The sequence below is a fragment of the Oncorhynchus mykiss genome, chromosome 22 (genome assembly GCF_013265735.2).
Source record: "Oncorhynchus mykiss isolate Arlee chromosome 22, USDA_OmykA_1.1, whole genome shotgun sequence".
Classification (NCBI taxonomy): Eukaryota; Metazoa; Chordata; class Actinopteri; order Salmoniformes; family Salmonidae; genus Oncorhynchus; species Oncorhynchus mykiss.
Genome location: NC_048586.1, coordinates 20,059,231 through 20,084,249, shown reverse-complemented (window position 1 = coordinate 20,084,249; position 25,019 = coordinate 20,059,231). Strand labels below are relative to the sequence as shown.

Here is a 25,019-nt window from a genome sequence, read left to right as displayed (position 1 = left end):
TCCCAGACCCCAAATGTTATTCTGCAACCCAATATGAAAACTGAATAAAAAAATATCATTGCAAAAAAATCTAAGAATAAGGTGGTCCCAAAAAAATCTAAGAATAAGGTGGTCCCAAAAAAATCTAAGAATAAGGTGGTCCCAAAAAAATCTAAGAATAAGGTGGTCCCAAAAAAATCTAAGAATAAGGTGGTCCCAAAAAAATCTAAGAATAAGGTGGTCCCAAAAAAATCTAAGAATAAGGTGGTCCCAAAAAAATCTAAGAATAAGGTGGTCCCAAAAAAATCTAAGAATAAGGTGGTCCCAAAAAAATTGAACACTGTTAATCTTTTAATCACAAACATGATAGAGTGGAATTTCTTATTTTCATCCACCTGATAACTGTTGATGTTTTCAAATAAACACCACCGATCCATCTGCAGACATGGTCGTTTTGACGGTTTGGTATGTTTGCTTTGTGAGCAGGTGCAGATCATTTGTCTCACTTTTCTTTTCATCCGTTGCACCATGTCATCGCTAGAACTGTTGACGTTGAAACGTTGATGTTGCTTTTCTTTGACCTTAATTCAAAACCACAGTGAAAACAAGAGGACGCATCCCGTTGGGTTTACCCTGTCAATAAAACATTCAAACAATACAGTAACCCACATTGTTGTTTTGTACAATGAGCCCACCAGTCCCATACATCGCGGTGCCACTGGCTATACATCCTCCCCATAACCCCCCTTCCACACACGAGCATCGAATGAATCCAATCCAAGGCTTATAGGGCTTTACCTCGACTGAGGTAGACCATAATTGATGGTTTCATACCAAATAGCATAATCCAATAGCTTGTCTCAAACAAGCCTTACTTGTATCAAACTGTACTTGTACAATGGGACATAATACAGTTTAGTTTAGTAGTAGACAACACCCAGTGCACAAAAGCCCCCCGGGCAGAAATGAACAGTCACACACCACACGCGGTTTAAACATGATCCGTATAGCAGAGTGGGAAACAAATGTGCAGTAATCACACGCTGTTTAAACATGATCCGTATAGCAGAGTGGGAAACAAATGTGCAGTAATCAAACCTCGCTGTCACGTGGGCTCCCTCTCCGGCCTCTAGGTCATCAGGCTGCTCATTGTCCCGATACACATGTCACCATCGTCAGGCGCCCCAGCGCGTCATGACACTCACCTAGACTCCATCACCTCCTTGATTACCTGCCCTATATATGTCACTCCCTTTGGTTCCTTCCCCAGGCGTCATTGTTTCTGTTTCAGTTTCATGTCTGTGCGTTGTTCTTGCGTTCTGCCTTGTGTTAGAGTGCCTTGCGTTCTTGGTTGTTGTTGTTTTATTAAAACGTTTCCCCTGCATCTGCTTCCGACTCACCGCCCCATCATTACACTCCCAGTTCATATATGTCCTTACTGGACCGGGTGAGAACCTGTGGAGAAGGCGGGATGTGTTTGACTGTGTGTGTTAGCCAGGAGAGGATGTGTGTGGAGGTGTGCCCGCACGTGCGTGTTTTATCATCTCCTGTGGGAAACGATCTGCCATGATGACGGCTCACATTTTCCCCAAGCAAGATGCATGTGCAGCTCCAACTGAACAATAGAGAACACACAATGCTTTCGTATATAGATGACGAGAACAGCAACAACAGGTTGCATTGTTTCATTTTGATCCCATCTTAAAAGTGAAATCCCCTGTTCATAGCAGCAATCCCGTTAAAAGTATGAACTGTGTACTATAAACAGAGCGCGGCATATTAATAATTCTCTCGCACACGTTCAACACACACACACACACACACACACACACACACACACACACACACACACACACACAGCTTGGTGTGTGACAGCACTGTATGGCCCCAAATCATTCTGTGGCTGTCTCTCTCGCAGTGCACGGCATACATCAGCCATTGAAGTGGCTTTTCGGCTGAACTCTGTTTCATTGCCTCCGTCTCTCTTTTTATGTCTTCTCCTTTACTTTCCCCCTTACTGTTTTACTGTCCCAAACACACATTCGCTCTCCAACTTTCCCCTCTTCCAAATAACACTACCAAAATCTCACTCATAACAAAAACACATGGATGTAACGATAAAATAATAAAGATTTATCAAAACCAGGGGTTAGCAGCTAAACGGCAAAACCCTGTACTACACTATGTGTTCTCTGTTGTGCCACTGCCAATAAGTGACAGGTTTGGGATCAGTGTGAGACTTTAACACTGGGTAAAGAGAGCTGGCTGTGATGTGTATTGGCCTGACATGTGTTCCGCCAGAGACAGATTGCATTGGGCTGTCCCTGCTGAGCTCGGCCTTCTGCTGCCCTGGCTAGCCTGGCACTAGCTAGCAGTGGCTAGTGGCTAGTGCGTCCTTGCCTGCCCTTTCTTTCTGCTAGGGCGCCCGTTGGGACCTGATGCACGGTGACTGTTGATGTGGTGACTGGACGCAGTGACCGTATGTAGAGACGAGAGGGGGTGGTGGGGTTTTGGGAGTGGGCTGAAAAGCTCTCTAGGGGAGAGATACCTGGAGTGGGAGAGTACACTTCACTTTCAAAGACACATATTGTTCGTGTATACTGTACATCAGAGCAACTTCCAGTCCAAAAGGGCCAAAACACCGTTTTTTTGTTTCTACCTCATTGTTAATTGCACTCACTTGGTGTCCCAGATCTGAATCAGGCCCTGATTAGAAGGAGAGGATGAAAAAACCTGATTAAAAAAGAACAGAGACCAAACGGCATTTTACCCAGTATGGCCTTATCAGTGTATACCAGTGTTTAAGCCTACTCTCAAGAAACTTGATCTTGCAAGCTAGACATTTAGCTAGCAAGTTAGCAAAACAAATGTACAGCTGGAGCCCTGGGCTGGAGAAAATGTATTGGGCACATAGTTACAGATAGTTAGATAGTTACTCTTATAGTAATAAGATATTTTAGCTGGCAAACATTAGTAGTGAACTTCAAGTGTAACTTGATCACTTCTCTTGCGCTGCACAACAATGGATCGTCATGTTATAATTTGGGGACGTTAGTGAAAATCATACCGTGGGTATTTCGATAATACCCCGGTATACGTTATACCACCCAGGTCTACTCACCAGCACAGTCAATTTCCTCTGAGAGTCGAGTTTCTTTAAACCAATGACATCCAAAGGTCAAAGGGTGTGAGGTAGCTCGATTGCACTTGACGCAATGGAGCAATTGAGTGCAGGGCGCACGTCACAAACGGTAGAGAGCCAGGGACGTACCACACACACCACCGCCGCCGCGGTCAGCCGTGATCAATAGAGGAATGGAGTGGTGGTGCATGGGCAGTGGAAACTATCGTACGGTGCAGAGTGGGGGGAAAACCTGACCCAGACATCCCCCCTGCGGCAATTTAGGAGGGAGGGCAGATAAGGAATGTTTTGGGAGGTTGTTACCAACCGTCCCAATATACAGCAGGCACAACATGACAGTCAAAACAACGCACATTGTCTGGGAGCTGTGATATGAATAGAAAAGAGACGTTATCTCGATGACACCACACTGTGAAAATAAAAAGACAAAAGCCGCCGGGAAAAAAATATAAAAAGAGACACACACACACACACACACACACACACACACGCACACACGCACGCACACGCACGCACGCACGAACGCTGCTGTTTAAACATGATCAGTATAGCAGAGTGGGAAACAAAATGTGCTTTGCCGTAATCAAACCTCCCAGTTCAAATCTGTCTTTACTGGACCGGGTGAGGACCTGTGGAGAAGGTGGGATGTGTTTGACTGTGTGTGTTAGCCAGGAGAGGATGTGTGTGGAGGTTTGTGTTGGAGGTGTGCCCGCCCGTGCGTGTTTTATCTCCTGCGGGACACAATCTGCCATGATGACGGCTCACATTTTCCCCAAGCAAAATGCTTGCCTGTACAGCTCCAGCTGATCAATAAAAATACACAAGGCTTTTATATATTTAGATGAAAAGAACAGCAAAAAAAAAAAACCCGTTGCATTGTTTCATTCTTCAGCCCATCTTAAAAGCTAATCATTGCACCAGCCACCAGCATCCCAATAGACAGACTGGGCACACGATGGACAGATACAGCATGGGAAATCTTTGTTCTGGTAGCTCGATTGCACTGGACTGCACTGGAGCAATTGAGTGCAGGGCGCAAGTCAAATGGTAGAGACACAGGACACACGCAGAGAAAAAAGAAATAGAGCTAACTCCTAAGCAGAGTGGGGGGGAAATTGCCTACCCTAAGCAGTTGGGGAAACAACTATTAACAAAGTGGACCTACCGTGAGACAGGGATGAGAGTTGGAAGTTACTTCTCTGGATTTCACTCTGCGTTGACTTCAAGAGAGAAGGGGGGGGGGGTGAAAGAGAGAGGGGAGGGGAGGAGAGAGTGAGAGAGAGAGAGAGAGAGAGAGGGGAGGAAAGAGTGAGAGAGAGAGGGGGGAGGAGAGAGAGAAATAGAGAGAGGGGAGGAGAGAGAGAGAGAGAGAGAGAGAAAGAGAGCGAGAGAGAGGGGAGGAGAGAGAGAGAGAGAGAGAGGGGAGGAGAGAGAGAGAGAGAGAGAGAGAGAGAGAGGGGGGCGAGGAGAGAGTGAGAGAGAGAGAGAGGGGAGGGGAGGAGAGAGAGGGGGGAGGAGAGAGAGAGAGAGAGAGAGAGAGAGAGAACACAGCAAGTTAGGATGAGCAAGCCTTGTATAACATCATTATACATTCAGTGCCTACATAACACTGCCTCACTAGGACGCATGCAAAGAAGTCTACATCCAACGGACCAGGAGGAGAGGTGTATTATAACAGCTAGCAAATTCAGCGAATGTGCCTTTAAGACTGCGGATCCAACTTTAAATTAGACAAGACTAATTTAATTAGTTTAAACGCCAATGGTTTCTCAGGTACATAGGTTACGTCCCAAACGGCACCCTATTCCCTACATAGTGCATTACTTTGGATGAGAGCCCTAAGGTCCCTGGTCTAAAGCACTGCACAGAGTGTCATTTGAGACACGGCCATACTGTAGCAAACGGAGGTGTTTTTCACCAGGCGCTGTCAACATGTCAGAATGGGGTCTATTTCTGCATGCAGCACTAATGCTATCGAGTCGTTACACAGCCACGGAGATTTCTACACCACCGGTGGAGAATGGGCTCGTTGGAAAATGAAGTGTGAACACCCAAACACACATTTATTTATTTCCCCCCTCACAAACAAACACACACACACACTGGATCTTGGGACCAGTGTCCTGGGATAAATATTGGTCTTGGCTCCTGGATATTACCTTAGTCTTTGGTTTACAAACCACAGGCAACCCAATTTGAAGAAGACAACGCTCTCTGATTATTGGCTGGTCACGCCAAACCCGTTGGAATCCCCACCCAGTTTAAAAAAGGTGGAATCTCTCAATGGCAATGTCTATACCAAGACAAGTCCATTATGTGCTGTACCTCTATGGTTGACACTGTTTCCAAAATAAATTATAGTAAAGTGATCATTTAAACATCCAACATAATTAATTAGATGGATTAGTCATTAAATGAATCAACAAGTTTCAGAGTCATACAATTAACATTGAACATTTTACAGAGAACAATAGTGATGATATTTCTCTAAATTCAATAAAAAGGTTTTGAAAATCATGTTGACTATTTTGTTAAATTGGTATGCAAATAAAATGTCTAAAATGAGTCTGTAATAGAAGGTTAATCCAAATGATTACTGTGCATGGTTCTCCTTTTACTGCAACTTTTCCACTATGTTTCACGAGTGACAAATTTAGTTGGGTGTAGGGTTGTTACGGTGACCGTATTACCGCCACACCGGCGGTCACGAGTCATGATAGCAGTGAAATTCCACGTGACCGTTTAGTCACGGAAATTGTGTTTCTCCAAGCTCTGATGCTGCAGACTTGCTAACTACCAAACTTGCTAACTGCCTGGTACTCGGCACTCAATTGTCCCTCTAATCAGTCTGACATCAATGCAAACGTGATCAAAAATCTAATCAAACACACGAGTGCCCATGAGCTCATGTTGCGCAACATTTCTATAGGCTATGCAATTGCGTGAGAAAACACAGTGATGGCCTCTATTAAAAGGGGGAGGATTCCAACAGCTTTCTATAGGCTAGGCCTACTATATTTATTTCTCTACTTTCTTAATATTAAGCACAGTGCTTATTTACAAAAGGAGTATAGACTACCTGGCTGGCATAAAAATGAACCACGGGAAAAGCATCCTCCATTCGCTTTTTAAGTGCATAGATGACATGTATTTTTTCAAGACAGGTGCATGATAATGGTACATTCTAAATCAAAACAATTTTCACATTTTATTTAGTATTGTAACGTCTGCTTACAACTCACACTTTCAAACACATAGATCCCCTGAACGCAGCTCACGCTCTAGATCCCAATCACCTGAATTCTGATCACTTGTTCACACACCTGTATGTCATTATCACACACTATTTAGTTCAGTTCTTTGCACCCCATCAATGTGAGGTATTGTTTGTTTTGAGACACGTCTAGTCGGAGCTCTGTTTTTCCCGTAATTGAATCCTCCCGTGTATGATCGTTTTGGCCTGCCTCACTAACGACGCCTTTTCCCTTTTCCCTGGATTTCCTGTTATCGAAATATTGCCTGATCTCCCGGGCGACGTTACTAGCTTTTCCCCTGCCTGTACTGTTGCCTTTTTGGACCCCCTGTGTATGACCTTCTGCCTGCCCCTGGACCCAGCTACCTAGCTCCTTCTGTGTATGACCTTCTGCCTGCCCCTGGACCCAGCTACCTAGCTCCTTCTGTGTATGACCTTCTGCCTGCCCCTGGACCCAGCTACCTAGCTCCTTCTGTGTATGACCTTCTGCCTGCCCCTCAGGACCCAGCTACCTAGCTCCTTCTGTGTATGACCTTCTGCCTGCCCCTGGACCCAGCTACCTGCCTCCTTCTGTGGTACTTTACAAATAAACAACTGCTGTGCCCTGCACTTGAAACCAGCTCTCTGTCTCCCACCATGTTCATTACAAGTATATGTTAAGACAAGATTCAATCAAGAACAGTCTGATTGGGTGATAATATTAGCCGATCACTTGTGAATTATATATTATCACTTGTGAATGATATATTTTCACTTGTGAATGATGCCCAGCTTGTGTACAATAAGGCTTTTTATAATCATAGTAGCATACCTCATGTAGCCTAGCCCATAGGCCTATAAGTTTTCATAAGGTTTGTATCACAACTAAAGTTATAGAGTTACCTACAGCAGGAGTCCCCTCGAAACCTACCATTGACTATGTACATACCCAGCATGCGACAGACCTGCAGGAGTTGTGATACGTTTTTGTTGGTTATGTTGTCGCAGTTGTGTCTAGGGGGGTATATGGGGGAGTGAATGCTGTCACCTCCAGTTGGATGTTTGTCCCCTTGTGTGCTGAGGGTGTCAGGTTCTTGTCCAGTTCTGGCATTTAGGTCACCACAGATTAGTACATGTCCCTACGTCTGGAAATGATTGATCTCCCCTCTATAATGGAGAAGCTGTCTGCATTAAAGTATGGGGATTCTAGTGGGGGGGATATAGGTAGCACACAGGAGGAAATGTTTCTCTGTTGAGATATTTTACATTTGAATTTCTAGCCAAATGTAAAATGTTTTGAATAATTTAATTGTCACACCCTGATCTGGTTCACCTGTCCTTGTGATGGTCTCCACCCCTCAAGGGGTCGCTTATTATCCCCGGTGTTTATGTCCCTGTCTCTCTGTGCCAGTTCGTCTCGTTTGCCAAGTCAACCAGCGTTTTCCTTGCTCCTATTTTTTCCAGGCTCTGTTTGATTCTAGTCCTCCTGGTTTCGACCCGTGCCTTTCCTGACTCCGAACCCGCCGGCCTGACCACTCTGCCTGTTCTGACTACCAGCCTACCTACCCCCCCGTACTGTTTTGGACTCAGATCTGGTTTCTGACCCCTGCCTTGCCTGACCTCGAGACTGCCCTATCGTCTGGTACTGTTTGGACTCTGACCTGGTTTATGAACTCTCGCCTGTCCCTGACCTGCCTTTGCCTGCTCCCTTTGTTATAATAAATATCAGAGCTCAACCATTTGCCTCCTGTGTCTGCATTTGGGTCTCACCTTGTGAGTTAGGTCTGCTTTACACCAAATAGGTATACTCCCTGAGCCCCTTCCCTGTTTCAAACCTTGTAGTTTGGTGGATGTTCAGCTCTCTGTAACGTAGAGGGCAACCAGTGGGTCCATCTCCTCTGTACCATGTTTCTTGTAGGATGACACGGTCTGTATTTCTAATTTACTTGGTGAAGTCCAGGTTCCTTCTCTTTAGATTAAAGACAGATGCCCTCAGGCCTTGGATATCCCAGGACGAGATAGTGAAGGCTTTGGGTGCCATAAAGTGTCCAATGTTGTCAGACCAGTAAGTGTGAGCAGAGCCTGCGGAGCATATGATACATGCCATTGGCTTGGGCTAGTGTAAGAGTGGGGGTTGGGCCTGTTTGCCTGCTCACGGCCTCGCTCCCTCACGCTCTCCCTCTCTCCAGTCTCTCTCTCCAGTTTGTCTCTCTCCAGACAATTCAATTAGCTTTATAGGCATGACGTAACAATGTACATATTGCCAAAGCTTATTTTTTTACAATATTAACATAATTAATAATAATGATCAATATTATGTCGCGTCTTTGGCTATGCCGGATTAAGTGATATGACATGCTATTCTCCGTAATTACTATTATCTGATTGAGCTAATCATGTAAATGTAATTAACTAGAGAGTCAGGCACCACAAAATAATATTTATAGAGCTGTTATCTTCCGAATAAACTCTTAAACTCTTAAAGACCTAGTAATATTTTACATCAATAGCAGTCAATATTAATCGTCACCTTAATTCAGTCTCATCTGAAAGTTGTAAATTCTTAGTTATCTGCAAGAACCCTGGCTAACAATTTTAATCAGCAATACCAAATTGGGTTTAATTATTTATTAACCTGTAGTGACACCCCATCCCGTGAACGGGACCGTTCTCATCATCTGACACTAATTAGCATAACGCAACGGACATAAATCTTCCTAGAAAATATTCCTATTCATGAAAATCACAAGTGAAATATATTGGAACACAGCTTAGCCTTTTGTCATCTCAGATTTTCTAAATATGCTTTACAGCCAACGCTAGACAAGCATTTGTGTAAGTTCACCACAACGCCGAAAAATATTCCAAATTAGCTCCATAATATCAACAGAAACATGGCAAACGTTGTTTAGAATCCATCCTCAAGGTGTTTTTCTAATATTTATTCGATAAATATCGATTTTCACTAGGACCGATTGGAGTAATGGCTACCTCTGTATTTTACGCGAGAATCTCTCTCGGAGCCACCATGTGACCACTTGGCTGCCTACGGCTATCCTACGGCTATTCTTCAACAAGCGTAAGCTCGTTGATGGTACATTCACAGCTCGATAGGGACTCATTGGAACGCAGCGCTTTCAAAACCTGGGGCACATCCGGATTGGATTTTTCTCAGGCTTTCGCCTGCAACATCAGTTCTGTTATACTCACAGACAATATCTTACAGTTTTGGAAACGTTAGAGTGTTTTCTATCCAAAGCTGTCAATTATATGCATATTCTAGCATCTTTTCCTGACAAAATATCCCGTTTAAAACGGGAAAGTTTTTTTTCCAAAAATGAAAATACTGCCCCCTAACACCAAGAGGTTATTAACTAAATACCTAACTAAATCACACAGAATTACACATAGACATACACATAATTAAATCATAACTTGATTACAAATTACGTCATAAAGGAAAATGTCCCTAGCGGGGCGGAACAGATATGACAGCTTGTTACACAAAAGAAAAGGGGCTGGGTTGAGTGAAGGAGCGGGAAGACTGAGGAACAAAGGAGAAGCTGTGCTATCGTAAATACAGTATCTTATGCATTCTAAATTACCGCCCATTTGGAAAAGGAAAATGCAATAAATATTTACTCTGAGCTTCGGTAGGTTGGTGGTAGATGGAAGTCCGTGTTGCCAAACCGAGTCCTTTGAAGAATGTCTCTGGCTGTCAATTGGATACGTTGTAGTAACGTCGTTGTGTGATAGACGGGATACTCTGTCTGTTCCTTCCTAACCCTCGTTTGCAGCGGCTATTGCTAACTCAACGGCTAGGAGGTATCACTTTTGTAGTGAATAAGAGTTCAAAGTTCATACCATTCGCAACCAAAGCTCACACTGATGTTGGCTTCGTTCCGTAGTTATTATCTGAACCATTCTGACATAGGACTGTCGTCCTACATCCCGGGAACAGGAAGTTATGTTGTCGTCAAGGCTTTATATAGGAAGGGAGAAAAGGGGTGTGTTTCATAGTTTACAACCTCGGTCTCTTCACGTGGGCGGGCCACTGAGTGAGCAGCCCTATCTTATGAAAACCCACATCTCACATTTTAAAAGCTAAAATCACATTTCATCCCATCACAAATAATTTCATATTCAAACATTTAAATTGAACAACAATTCCATGTGAATCCGATAACTCTGATGTGTAGGCTTTCCACTGTAGAGTTTATGTCATCTTATCATTGATGAGAATGTCTCATATATGATATCATATTCATGAAGTACCACCGCATTTGTGCAATTGTTCGGATTACCAGAATATAGTTAATTTCCCACCACCTACTGATGTTCCCAGAATCTCTATGTTAACCAAGGGTTTTGCAAATGTAATATCAGTAGGGTAGAGAGAGGAAAACGAGGGGAAGAGGTATTTATGACTGTCATAAATCTACCCCCCCAGGCCAACGTCATGACAATTATCAATGGGACAACATTAACAACAATAACCAAGTGTAAAAATAACCATACATTGAACAATAAAAATAAGCATAAAGGACACATGCAAGTTGGTTGGTCTGTCAGACACTGTACCTTATCTTATGGCAGGCAGCAATGTAGTGCGCTGCCAACCCACAGCTCTCTGTGTCCTGACAGGGTAGCCTATCCTCATCGGAGACGTCTTTGAAACCTTGAATAAGGGTTCCAAATGTAGGGAAATTAAACTCTCTAAATGTTTTATATTTTGGACATTTTGTCAGGAAATGCACCTCTGTCTCGGGTTTTGCTGTGGTGCAGTGGTTGCACAGCCCTTCCTCGACATGGATGCTTCCCTGTGTCCACCCTCCCCAATGGCAAGGCTGTGCTCGCTGATCCTGTACTAAGGTTTTGATCCAGTCTCTCTCTCTCTCTCTCTCTCTGGTCCCTTAGTCTCTCTCTCCGGTCCCTTAGTCTCTCTCTCCGGTCCCTTAGTCTCTCTCTCCGGTCCCTTAGTCTCTCTCTCCGGTCCCTTAGTCTCTCTCTCCGGTCCCTTAGTCTCTCTCTCCGGTCCCTTAGTGTCTCTCTCCGGTCCCTCAGTCTCTCTCTCCGGTCCCTAAGTCTCTCTCTCCGGTCCCTAAGTCTCTCTCTCCGGTCCCTCAGTCTCTCTCTCCGGTCCCTCAGTCTCTCTCTCCGGTCCCTCAGTCTCTCCAGTCTCTCTCTCTCTCTCTCTCAATTCTCTCAGGTCTCTCAATTCTCTCAATTCTCTCCAGTCTCTCAATACTCTCCAGTCTCTCTCTCTCCAGTCTCTCTCTCTCTCTCTCTCCAGTCTATCTCTCTCTCCAGTCTCTCTCTCTCTCTCTCTCCAGTCTCTCTCTCTCTCCAGTCTCTCTCTCTCTCCAGTCTCTCTCTCTCTCTCCAGTCTCTCTCTCTCTCTCTCCAGTCTCTCTCTCTCTCTCCAGTCTCTCTCTCTCTCCAGTCTCTCTCTCTCTCCAGTCTCTCTCTCTCTCTCCAGTCTCTCTCTCTCTCTCTCTCTCTCTCTCTCTCCGGTCCCTTAGTCTCTCTCTCCGGTCCCTTAGTCTCTCTCTCCGGTCCCTTAGTCTCTCTCTCCGGTCCCTTAGTCTCTCTCTCCGGTCCCTTAGTCTCTCTTTCCGGTCCCTTAGTCTCTCTCTCCGGTCCCTTAGTCTCTCTCTCCGGTCCCTCAGTCTCTCTCTCCGGTCCCTAAGTCTCTCTCTCCGGTCCCTCAGTCTCTCTCTCCGGTCCCTCAGTCTCTCTCTCCGGTCCCTCAGTCTCTCCAGTCTCTCTCTCTCTCTCAATTCTCTCAGGTCTCTCAATTCTCTCAATTCTCTCCAGTCTCTCAATACTCTCCAGTCTCTCTCTCTCTCCAGTCTCTCTCTCTCTCTCCAGTCTCTCTCTCTCTCTCCAGTCTCTCTCTCTCTCTCCAGTCTCTCTCTCTCTCCAGTCTCTCTCTCTCTCTCCAGTCTCTCTCTCTCTCCAGTCTCTCTCTCTCCAGTCTCTCTCTCTCTCTCCAGTCTCTCTCTCTCTCCAGTCTCTCTCTCTCCAGTCTCTCTCTATCCAGTCTCTCTCTATCCAGTCTCTATATCCAGTCTCTCTATATCCAGTCTCTCTCTATATCCAGTCTCTCTCTATACCCAGTCTCTCTATATATCCAGTCTCTCTCTATATCCAGTCTCTCACTCCAGTCTCTAGTCTCTCAGTCTCTCTCTCCAGTCCCTACAACCTTTGTCTCTCTCTCTCCAGTCTCTCTCCTTGAAAATCTCTCTCGCTTCAGTGACTCTCCTTCTCCCTCCAGTCTCTCTCTCTCCAGTCTCTCTCTCTCTCCAGTCTCTCTCTCTCCAGTCTCTCTCTCTCTCACTCCAGTCTCTCTCTCTCTCCAGTATCCCTCTCTATCTCCAGTCTCTCCAGTCTCTCTCTCTCCAGTCTCTCTCTCTCTCCAGTCTCTCTCTCTCTCCAGTCTCTCTCTCTCTCCAGTCTCTCTCTCTCTCCAGTCTCGCTCTCTCTCCAGTCTCGCTCTCTCTCCAGTCTCGCTCTCTCTCCAGTCTCGCTCTCTCTCCAGTCTCGCTCTCTCTAGTCTCTCTAGACTCTAGATATTGCCAAAGAACGTTTCTTCAAGTGCAGTCGCAAAAACCATCAAGCGCTATGATGAAACTGCCACAGGAAAGGATGACCCAGAGTTACCTCTGCTGCAGAGGATAAATTAATTAGAGTTAACTGCACCTCGGATTGCAGCCCAAATAAATGCTTCAGAGTTCAAATAACAGACACATCTCAACATCAACTGTTCAGAGAAGTCTGCGAATCAGGCCTTCATGGCCGAATTGCTGCAAAGAAACCACTACTAAAGGACACCAATAATAAGAAGAGACTTGCTTGTGCCAAGAAACACAAGCAGTGGACGCTAGACCGGTGGAAATCTGTCCTTTGATCTGATGTGTCCAAATGTGAGATGTATGGTTCCAACCACTGTGTCTTTCTGAGATACAGAGTAGGTGAACAGATGATATTCACATGTGTGGTTCCCACTGTGAAGCATGGAGGAGGAAGTGTTCATTTTTTTTATTTTATCTTTACTTAACTAGTGAGAGTGAGTTAAGAACAAATTCTTATTTTCAATGACGGCCTAGGAACAGTGGGTTAACTGCCTGTTCAGGGGCAGAATGACAGATTTGTACCTTGTCAGCTAGGGGATTTGAACTTGCAACCTTCCAGTTACTAGTCCAACACTCTAACCACTAGGCTACCCTGCCACCCCAAGTGTGATGGTGCTTTGCTGGTGACACTGTCAGTGATTTATTTAGAATTCAAGGCACACTTAACCAACACAACTACCACAGCATTCTGCAGCGATACGCCATCCCATCTGGTTTAGTGGGACTATAATTTGTTTCTCAACAGGACAATGACCCAAAACACACTTCCAGGCTGTGTAAGAGATATTTGACCAAGGAGAGTGATGGAGTGCTGCATAAGAAGACCTGGCCTCCACAATCACCTGACCTCAACCCAATTGAGATGGTTTGGGATGAGTTGGACCGCAGAGAGAAGGAAAAGCAGCCAACAAGTGCTCAACATATGTGGGACCTCCTTCAAGACTGTTGGTAAAGCATTCCCCATGAAGCTGGTTGAGAGAATGCCAAGAGTGTGCAAAGCTGTCATCAAGGCAAAGGGTGGCTACTTTGAAAAATCAAAAATATAAAATATGTTTTGATTTGATTTGTTTAAAACGTTTTTGGTTTCTACATGATTCCATAGGTGTTATTTCACACTTTTGATGTCTTCACTATTATTCTACAATGTAGAAAATAGTCAAAATAAAGAAAAAGTTACTGTATGTCAGTTTATCAATGTTTGATTTGTTTTCAAATTCTTTGTTGGTCTGTGTAATCTGAGGGAAATATGTGTCTCTTATATGCTCATACATTGGGCAGGAGGTTAGGAAGTGCAGCTCAGTTTCCACCTCATTTTGTGGGCAGTGTGCACATAGCCTGTCTTCTCTTGAAAGCCAGGTCTGCCTACGGTGGCCTCTCTCAATAGCAAGGCTATGCTCACTGAGTCTGTACATAGTCAAAGCTTTCCTAAATTTTTGGGACAGTCACAGTGGTCAGGTATCCTGCCACTATGTATTCTCTGTTTAGGGCAAAACAGCATTCCAGTTTGCTCTGATGTTTTGGTAAATTCTTTCCAACGTGTCAAGTAATTATTTGATTGGGTCTAATTGTGTTGCTGTTGTGGGGCTCTGTGGGCTCTGTCTGTTTGTGAACAGAGCCCCAGGACCAGCTTGCTTAGGGGACTTTTCTCTGGGTTAATCTCTCTGCAGGTGATGGCATTGTTATGGAAGGTTTGGGAATCACTTCCTTGTAGGTGGTTGTAGAATTTAACATCTATTTTCTGGATTGTTATCTCTCTCTCTCCCTCTGTGTGTGTGTGTGTGTGTGTGTGTGTGTATACCCCTGTCCTAATTATAGATTGCCCATTAATCAGCTAAAGCTGTAATTATAACAGTTCCAACATGTAATCTGATTGTGAAGAACGATAAAAATCCTGCTGTACTCCCCTGGTTGGGGAGAAACGGAGGAGAAGGGAGAGGGGGGGGGGTGGCTGGGTGTGAAATTATTTGGTCTTCATTCTCTGTGGAGCACATTTCGATTACAGACACACAAACAAACAAACGCGTGGCAATCTGATTTGATTTAGCACGGCAGTGGTGCCGTGGGAAGGTGTGTGTGTGTGTGTGTGTGTGTGTGTGTGTGTGTGTGTGTGTGGTTAATCTATTTGAAGCGACAGAATTATGAGTTCAGCTCAGATGAAATGCGGCCTCCACATGTTGAATCAAAACATCTTCCTTGTCCCCTCTCATCTGTGTGTGTGTGTGTGTGCGCGTGCGTCATAAACAGCCCGTCCCCTGTGTGTGTCAGGGAGAGAGAGACCGTGATTGTGAGTGTTTTAGCTAGATCTGTGTTTCAATCTATTCTGAGATAAATAAAGAAGGGGTCTCTATCAAAATCTATATCAACATCTACCACTCATGAAAACGGCTTTGTGGAGATTTCATGAGCGAGACAAAACAACAACAAAGCATCACATAATTCTCCCGTCCGATTCACTGGAGCCACCGTGGCTAACCTGCGGAACGAGTGAGCGAGCTGAGTGGATTTGACAAGCGAAGGGAAATACAAACAGTCCTCTGGGCCAAACACAAAGGGCTAAACACATGATATTGATATTTGCGTCAGCTGTCCGATAATACACTCTTGCAGCAACGTTATTGACACCTTCTTCCAGTGCGGTTTTACAGTAAAAAGCAGAGAGCAGAAAGACAAAAGGGAGGGGGGGAATAGAAAGAGTGAGGAAAAGAGGAAACTGGTCAGCAATTCTGACATTCCTAAGCAACCTAAAAATAAAAAAAAACATTGCATGGTTGATGTGAATGACCTTGGTGTCTACACTTATAAACATAGGTGCTACGATCAAATCACTATGAACTACTGCAGGCTACGGAGGAGCTAAGTGTTCTGCTCTGCATGTGACTCGGCCCCTGCTCTCTGTCTGTCTGTCTGTCTGTCTGTCTGTCTGTCTGTCTGTCTGTCTGTCTGTCTGTCTGTCTGTCTGTCTGTCTGTCTGTGCGTGAAGGTCTGAGTCAGCCAGCCTTAGACCACAATCACAACCAGGGTGGAGAGAGGGGGAAGAAGCGACTGTAGGAGGTGGAGAAGGAGAGAATGAGGGAGGGGGCTGAGGGGATGGATTCAGAGGGGTTGGGTTAAATGCGGAAGACACATTTCAGTTGAACACAATCCATTGGACAACTGACTAGGTATGGGATTTGAAGAGGGGATAGAGGGATGAAAGAGGGTGGGAAAAAGACCGGGGGATGGGGGTGACAAAGTGGTCTGGAGCTGCCAGTATGTGAGTGCCAGAGGCAGGAGTGGCAGGCTGGCTAGCCGTGTGCTCGGACGCCCTAGCAAGAGGTATGCCCTCTCACACAGATCTGGTTACACACGATCTACACACGCTGGCACACAGGCATGCACACACACACACACTTTACACATTTGCCACTATTCACAGACACAGGCAGCATGACAAACACATGTAATATTACAGTATACTGTAGGCCTACTGACACGAGGCCCTCACGTGAACACGCACCGGATCACACAGAGACACATACGTTACTAACACATGGGGTGTTATACTAGTCCCAGCTGGAATGTGATCAGCCACAGAGCATTAAACCCGGCAGCCAGCTACACTCACAGCCACCTGAGCTTCTTCTTGAAAAGTGCGTGTGCCTGTGTGCGTGCTTGTTCGTTGTGTGCGTGTCTGTGTGCGTGCTTGTTCGTGTGCGTGCTTGTTCGCGTGCGCGCTTGTCCTCTGTATGTGTGTGTGTGTGCGTGCGCGTCTGCATGTGTCCTAATCAGCCTGTCCCTTGCGATGCTTTTCAAGTTCAGTGTAATTTATGAGGATCCCAGTTAGTTACTGCACATGCAGCTGCTACTCTTCCTGGGGTCCATAAGTATAGGGGCAAAATGGAGGAGCAATTCAGCAGGTCGGACACGAGGCGTATGTTGCAAGGGATTTTTAACGATCACGGATTACAAAATGAAAGCCAGTCACGTCGCGGACACCAACGCCATCTTACTGGACGACCTAGGGCTACAGAGGGTGGTACGCGTAGCCGATTGCACCATTGGGTGCTCACTGCCTGCCCTCCAGGACACCTACAACACCAAATGTCGCTGGTGTCCAAGAAGATCCAAGTCCAAGAAGTCCAAGAAGATCATTAAGGACCTCAGCCACCAGAGCCACGGCCTGTTCTCCACGCTTCCATCACTCAGACGCGGGCAGTATATGAGAATCATGGCACACATTTTTTTTTATGTCAGACTGGCCAATAGCTTCTACCTCTAGACCATCAGGCTGCTGAATGGCCGCCATTAGACAGCTACCTGCTCCCCGGACTTCCAAAATAAGAGTTATATACTGGAAAGAGACAACAACAATACTACACATATATACAGTGAGCTCCAAAAGTATTGGGACAGTGACACATGTTTTGAACTCCAGGACTTTGGATTTGAAATGAAACGATGACTATGAGCTTGAAGTGCCGACTGTCAGCTTTGATTTGAGGGTATTTCCACCCATATCGAGTGAACCGTTTAGAAAGTACAGCACTTTTTGTACATAGTCTCCCCATTTTAAGGGGCCAAAACTATTTGGACAAATTCACTTATATGTGTATTAACGTATTTGGTATTTGGTCCGATATTAACAGCAATGACTACATCAAGGTTGTGACTCTACAGACTTGTTGGATGCATTTGCTATTTGTTTTGGTTGTGTTTCAGATTATTTTGATCCCCAAAAGGAATTAATGGTAAATAATCTATTTTGTCATTTTGGAGTCCCTTTTATTGTAAAGAACAATATGATTGATTTCTAAACTGTTTTACATTCATGTGGATGCTCCCATGATTTATGGAGAGTCCTGAATGAAACGTGACATAATGATGAGTGCGAAAGTTAGACAGACAAAATATCATACCTCGCACCACTACAATGTCAGGGGAGGTTATGTTTGGGCGGTATGATATTTGTACGTCTGTAAGATTCGTAAATCAAGCACTGCAAAATAATACTTGAGCAAACATCTCAGAAGCAGAGACCTAGAAGATGGTATCCGATCATATTTTCCCTTTGAAATGGATTCCCACACTCTAACTCTCCCCACGCGACTGTAGTTGACCAAGCCAAATACGAAGACGAAGCAGAGAACTAAAGTGTTCGCAAGTCAAAGCTCTTACATAAAGTCTGAGTCACTAGGCCTTATCCTGCTCTTCCTCTCCACTTAAGAAGAGAAACTGAAAACATATGTAGCGGAAAATGGCTGCATTTGGTCTGATATAATGCCTGGCTGGAATATAGAGAGAGTGTGAGTTAGCAAGGTGTGTGTAAGTGAGTGAGTTAGCAAAAGAGCTGTGAAAATGAATGAATGCGTCATATGAAAGCACGCACGCACGCGCACACACACACACACACACACACACACACACACACACACACACACACACACACACACACACACACACACACACACACACACACACACACACACACACACACACACACACACACACACACACACACACACCTTCCCTCTGTTCAAAACCTAAGCAGAGGGAACAGAGCCCAAGGTGAGACGGGTCTCGGTTCTAACGATTCCCCCAGCAGGCTGCCTACAAATTAACGACAATCTTTACCGTTGTCATAAATGAAATATCACCGCCCGCGCACTGCAAGAGATCTTGTGAAGATTAATTCATCAAAAAATGTTCTCTCTGCAGTGGAGGGAGAAAAATACAACTCATTTAAATAAAGAGAAGCGGTCCCATGAAGAATTGCCTCGCATTTTTCATCTTCCTCGCCATCCGTCAGTGCACACCTGGGGAGAGCACTGACTGGGCCAGTATGCACTGGCATACACATACAAACTGTATGCACAGAAATAGCTGGACCGTGACTTAATCTTGTAGGACGGTCTCGGTCTGTCTATACGCCTGCTTGTCTGTCTGCCTGCTTATACGCCTGTCTCGCTCTCTGTCCTCCTATCTGTCCGCCTGTCTACTATGACTACATGCCACTACAGTACCTCCGTCAGCATTTGCCAGCATCCTGTGCACTGTCCCAGTTTGCTGAGCTTGCCTGTGGCGGGACTCATTGACTCACTGTGTTGACTAACCCAGTGTGTTGCAACTGTTTTGCCGATGCTGCAGTAAAGACTCATTACTGTAATGGAGGTGAAGGGGGGGGCGACGGGGAGAGAAGGAGAAAGGACACCACAGGCCCTTTCCCTGCCACAATGAACATCAGCAGTGTGACCATCACACACCCCTCCCAGGCAATTTCTCTAAAATTCACGAGTCGCCACTAGTGGAATTCAGCATGAACGATGCTGGCCCCGACGTCTGTCTGTATGTATGTGCCTATATCTTCCAGTGGCGATAGGTGAGGGACAGAGAGAATGGAAGAGAGAGGCCACGGCAGAGAGAGATCGCACAGGTTTCTAGCCAGCAGAGCTCCTGATGGGGCTGAGGGAGATTTGCCACAGGACAATACAAAAGAATGACAATCTCTGCCCCTTAACGCTGCCAGCTTAACACTGCCACAGCCACCACCCCGGGAGCTGCTGAACGGACTGGGTGTTCAGTCAGAACTCTGCTCTCCCCCAGAGAGAGTGCAGACGTCTCAGAGGCCAAGGTCCTCCTCTCTGGACAGTTCCTCCCTCGCAGCACAATGCTGAGAAAAATAGGGTATTTTTTAAATAGGATATTTTTTTTTTAAAGTGAAGAGAGGAGGGTGCCAAATGCCACCAGGCATCAACGACACCTCGGCCTGTAGTAGACATCTGTGCCTTGGAAGGTTAGACAAGGAAATACTAAGCAGAGAACCGACTCCATGGAAAAAAATGTGGAGGGAAAAGAGAATAATTCTCATCTTGATAATAGCTCAACTTAAAGCCCTAATCAACCCAACAGGGTTTGGATTTCCACCAGGGGGAGAAAAATAGAAATCTGGGTCCCCTACTAGTTGAGCATTCCAAAAATAGAAACTGGGTAGAGCCGGAATTTTTATCCACTAAGACCGGAGAGAAAATATCAAAAAAGATTATTCTGTTTGTCTAAGCCGAGAGCACTGGATGACGCAGGTTACCATCATTCGGTATAACGCACCGTTTTATGATACGGCGCTCATAGTTGCGCCGGTCATATGGACATTAGGGCTGACCCCATTTAGGGCTGACCCCAATTAGTCGACTGGTCGATTGTTTGGTCAATAGGCTGTTGGTCGACTGGGATTTCTTTAGTCGAGCAGTCGCAAATATATATTTTCTATGCGGCACAAGACACCTGTCTGAGTCGCTTCTGTCTCAGTGGACTAATCCATTGCGGAGGACATCACTGGCACTAAGACACCTGTCTGAGTCGCTCCTGTCTCAGTGGAATAATCCATTGCGGAGGACATCACTGGCACTAAGACAAGTGCTACTAAAATGTAAATGGTTATATTATGTAAAAAAAAATAATGGTGCAACACTAATAAATATGATATTATTTTATAACAAATGCGCTTTTTTCCGAGATGGACAGCGGTCGCAGAGGCAGCAGCGGCGCGTAGAGACGAGGAAACAGCCTTAATTGTCTAAGAAAAGTGAGGAGAGAGGAAACCCCAACTTAATTAGGTCTTTAATCAATAGCCTAACTGTTAAATGTGCCTGGCTTTATAAATCATCCATATATATATCTACAGAAATAAAACAGATCCTGTTTCTGTTGCCAGTTTAATAGCCTACTGATTCATGGAGCACCAAGCCTCACGCAACCTTAAAAATGTCGGCTAAAGCAATTTCACAAATTCCGTTTTTAATCTTCGCTATGCTGTAATAAAGGCTGTTAAAAAGTGTTAGAACAGGTATTACTTGTGATTTATTTAGTGTTGTTCACACTGTTCCAAACAGGCAGAACATTTTTATTGCCATCTAAAAAGACAGCACCTGTTTGTCACACAAAAAAAATGCAATATCCTTCTTATTGTCATTATTACAATTGTTATTATGATCGTCATTATAATAAAGTCATGTCATTATGGCTTCTTATAGTTGCAGCCTTGTATCACCACCATCGAGCTGAAGGCCTATAGTGCGCATCCTGTTTAGTCTTGAGACCGTACTTGAGGCTATATTTCAATATAGGCCACTGATCAATCAATCATGTCATCACACAGCATACGAGTCATTCATGCTTTGAAATGCAACCAAGCATTTTAATTTTCAAATGAAATAACAAAATACATGCTTTTTATCATTCACATTCTCTTAGTTATCATTCTAAGCATGATTTGAAAACTGTTGTAATTTCTTCATAGTGTTTGTTTGAATAACTCAGGAAATGGTTGCTTTTGACTTTGGATAATTAGCCTGTGCAATAAACAAACTGCAATTCACGAATTAATGCAACTGTTATGTTAGTCTTTGCTGTAATAAAGGCTTTATATATATTTTTGTAGTTAGAACAGACTCTCTGGTACAGTTATAATTTATTTAGTGTTGTTTATACTGTTCCAAATTGTTATAATAAAAATGAAAAAAGTCATCTAACATGGTCTGTTTGGCACAAAATATTCATGCAGCGCGTGCTCCTATACCCTCCTTGTTCTTGATCTCCAATAGTCAAATGTCTTACACCTTATCAGAATTTCTCTTTCCCACCTGAGAAACCAGTAAACATTCCCCCGTTTTGAGTATCTTTTCCACGTCCTCCGCATCCATTTTGCTGTCACGTGTTACGGAGTTTGTTATAACCAATTTATTGGTGTGATTATAATAGGCTTGCATACATGTTTCACAAAGAGAGCAAGGATTGAGGGAATGTTTTTCCTAAACAAATGAGGTATTTCGTTAACAGAACTTTTCCGTCAGAGATACAAGTAAGAAACTAAATGGCTGTAATTATGTTGCAGCTTCAGCACAGACAGCGTGATAAAGACCTGCTGTGCTGTGGTGCCTGTTCAGTGCAGCAGGGAGGAGAGAGAGACAATGCCAGTCACACAGGCACTCGCTGTCATTTTTTTTAAACACAGCATGGCCATCGGGCTCCCTCTTGAGTAATTTGTGTGTCTTAATTATTTTATCAAACAGTGAGCTTAAAGCATCAGACAAGCTCAGTGCATATAACTGATTTTATTCAAAACACATACATGCATCTATATATGGAAAAATACATGTTTTAAAATTTCTGCCAATATTTTTTGGGGGGGAAAGGACAGCCCTAATGGACACCCTTCATTATTAAAGTATCAAGCATTGGTAACGCAACCCCTGTGTTGGCTATAGTGTTACCTTCACTAAGGCAGCCTTAGGAAAGCCTTTGTGTAACCTAACACAGGGATATGATATTCATAATGTCTGCCTTTTTACATATTAATGGGTTTAATTGTTGAAGGGGCTGGGTCCTGTTGCAGAGTGAAAGAGAGACGATTGTGGGTCCTCTTGTTGCCGATGTCAAGCCATGTCACTCAAAGGCCCAGAAACAGCCACTGCAGCCCGGGTCTTATACTGAGCAAACCCTAGCAGTTACAGTCACACATTATTTGAAGATTGATATAATCTGCAGATTCTCCAAGTGATCTGCAAGCTTAAAGTCATCTCTCTCAGGCACGAGCTGGGTCAGGGTTGACAATTTGAGCATTCAAAGAAATCAAAATCCCACAATGTCTGAAGTCAAACAGCCTTCACAGGGCAGCCTTGGAGCAGTCACAGCGACCTTCCCCAATAAACAGTCCAACTAGTCTGAATTGTGGAGTATTCAAGAATAGCTGGTGTGCTAGAGTTCCATGGTGGAAAACTCTAGAGAGCTTTTCACTTGGAGCTACATAAGGTTTGTGAAGTGAACTACACTCTGTTCACCTTACCGTGGCTCTGGGCGGTCAGCGGAGTGATGCAGATCTTGGATGAAGTTTCAAGGTCCTACGAACAGGTGTCAGAGCTCATGCCTGAAAGAGAGAAAATCAGTATGAGTATTATAATGACACTGTTCTTCCTGTAAAACAGAGATGTCAGTAAAGCTAGATAGAACAATACTGAGCCTTACAGGAAGTGTCTGAATTTCACAAACACCCATGCCAAGTGCAAAAGTATCCACTTGCCCAGATGCTCTGACCCCCCCCCCCCCTCCCACTCCAGCAGTGTGAAAGGCAAGACCACCAACAACCAAAAGTTCAAGACACCACAAAATGATTGTCTGCCAAACATGTGTGGTGGTCCATATTCATAACGCCCAAGGAGACTGGAAAGTACCTGAAACAGGGGAGTGGTTGGAAACCAGGCAGGGACAAGATGCCTCCTTATGAATAGGGCTACCTTAGCTGAGTACTTTGGATACTTGGCATCTGAACGATTTACAATCAAGCAGGGACTTGATCTGAAAGCAACCGGTTCCGTAAGGCAGTACCAGGGCAGGTGGCGAGATGGGCATAGGAGACGAGCTTCAGCATGCCAACCGGAATGTTAGTCTGTTGATTACAGGAGTGAAACCCTCTGTATTTTCAAGTACTGTGGTGGCACTGGGCAGTATCACGTCATGGCTATGCGTGTCACCTGCAGGGACTGGGGAGGTTGTCAGGATCAAAATTAAATATGAAAGGAGCAAAGCCCAGGTAAAAAGTTAGAGGAACATCTGTTTCAATCAATTCTGGATACCTAGCCCTGAGATAGAGTTTTATTCTTCAGTGAGACAATTACACAAATTGTAATACCAAAAGACACGCCAGAATGGCTTTCCAAGAGGTGTTGAGTGTTCCAGAGGGGTCCAGTCTCAGTCCTGACTTTAAATCTGCTTACAAATCTGAGACAAGATTTAAATATTGCTGCTCATCAATGATTCCCAACCAAATTGACTAAGCTTGAGCAATTTTGACAAAAACAATGGATACATGTTGCCCTAAGAGTTGTGCAGAGTTGGTAAGGGGTGGGGGTTACTTTTTCCTTCACTTTGAAAATGTGGAGCAAGTTGTGTAGATCTGGATGGGAAGAAAAAATTCAATGTAAAATGTGACAACTGTGAAAGAGGTGTGTAGACTTTCACTAGGCACCCTATTCATGTAGACGATTCGGCTCAACGTACGCAATATGTCATGGAAGTGGATGTAACGGTGACACAAAGAGAACGACAGGAACATTACTTCAGTACAGTGTTCATAAAATGCAAATGAGCGCAAATACTGCTGCTTGCTAGCACTCGGTTATGTAGCAACGACGGGGACGGAGCTCAATCAAAAAATGAATCTACGAGCAAAATTATTCCCATTTAGCTGGAAGAAGAAAGAGAAGAGAAAAAAAGTGCTGTGTCGCACTTAAGTGAGCTGCTCAGCCGACCAAATTGAGGCTAGGGTGGGATGAGTGGTGCAGTCCATATGACAGCTGCACGACGTGTCTGAAGCAGCCACTTTCCATCCACCGCGTCTTATCATGGCCCAAGTGTGTGTGGAGGAGATGGAGAAGGGCCTCGGCATTCCAGGCCCTCACCAAGGTGCTCTTCCTGCCTTACCGCACCGCCCGGTCTGCTTGTGGTGGACAAACTCGCGTCCTCGGTGTGAGGGGAGTGATGCCGGCACAGCAGAAGATACTCCAGACAATGGCAACTTGATTTGATGCCACAGGGATCTTCATCAGGTCACTGTGCTCATAAGATCATGGCGAGCTTGAAAGTTTGGTCGATATCCTGTGGTTTGTCATGAGCCATTTTTTTTGCGTAATAAGTTTGTGGCATTGGCATCATGGTAAATTGCAACAACCCGACACGACATGGCATGACAGGTATCATGTCATTAGTGGTAATGTCATTCAAGACACATTATAACTCACTGCATGGTTATGGTAATCCGTTATGAGGTTTATGGCCCTGTGCAGCCCTGCCCCGGATGTCTTTGCTTCGTACCTCCATTCATAATAACAGAGGGAAAAGTGGAGGGAACGCTACAGAGGATGGCAAATACATAGGATGACATCACCCTGGCTTAAAAACACATTCTAGAAATAGAGCAGCATATCCTGTCATTCACCGAGACCAGGGAACTAGTGACGCTACAGTTAAATTAAGCAACTCCCCAGACGCATCCACCTCACAC

The 25,019-nt window shown here is 44.7% G+C and overlaps 1 protein-coding gene across 3 annotated transcripts in view; it reads right to left on the bottom strand.

Annotated features, from left to right (window-relative positions):
* Nucleotides 1-25,019, bottom strand: part of adarb1b (adenosine deaminase RNA specific B1b) — a 177,822-nt gene that overhangs the window by 91,411 nt on the left and 61,392 nt on the right. The window contains exons 2-3 of one of the 3 annotated variants that reach the window (XM_036958943.1): nucleotides 22,806-22,886; nucleotides 4,287-4,341 (exon numbers count right to left, since the gene is read on the bottom strand). The gene's annotated coding sequence lies outside the window, so the exon portion shown is untranslated. The remainder of the gene's footprint in view (nucleotides 1-4,286; nucleotides 4,342-22,805; nucleotides 22,887-25,019) is intronic. The other 2 variants (XM_036958944.1, XM_036958945.1) reach the window with 2 other exon arrangements.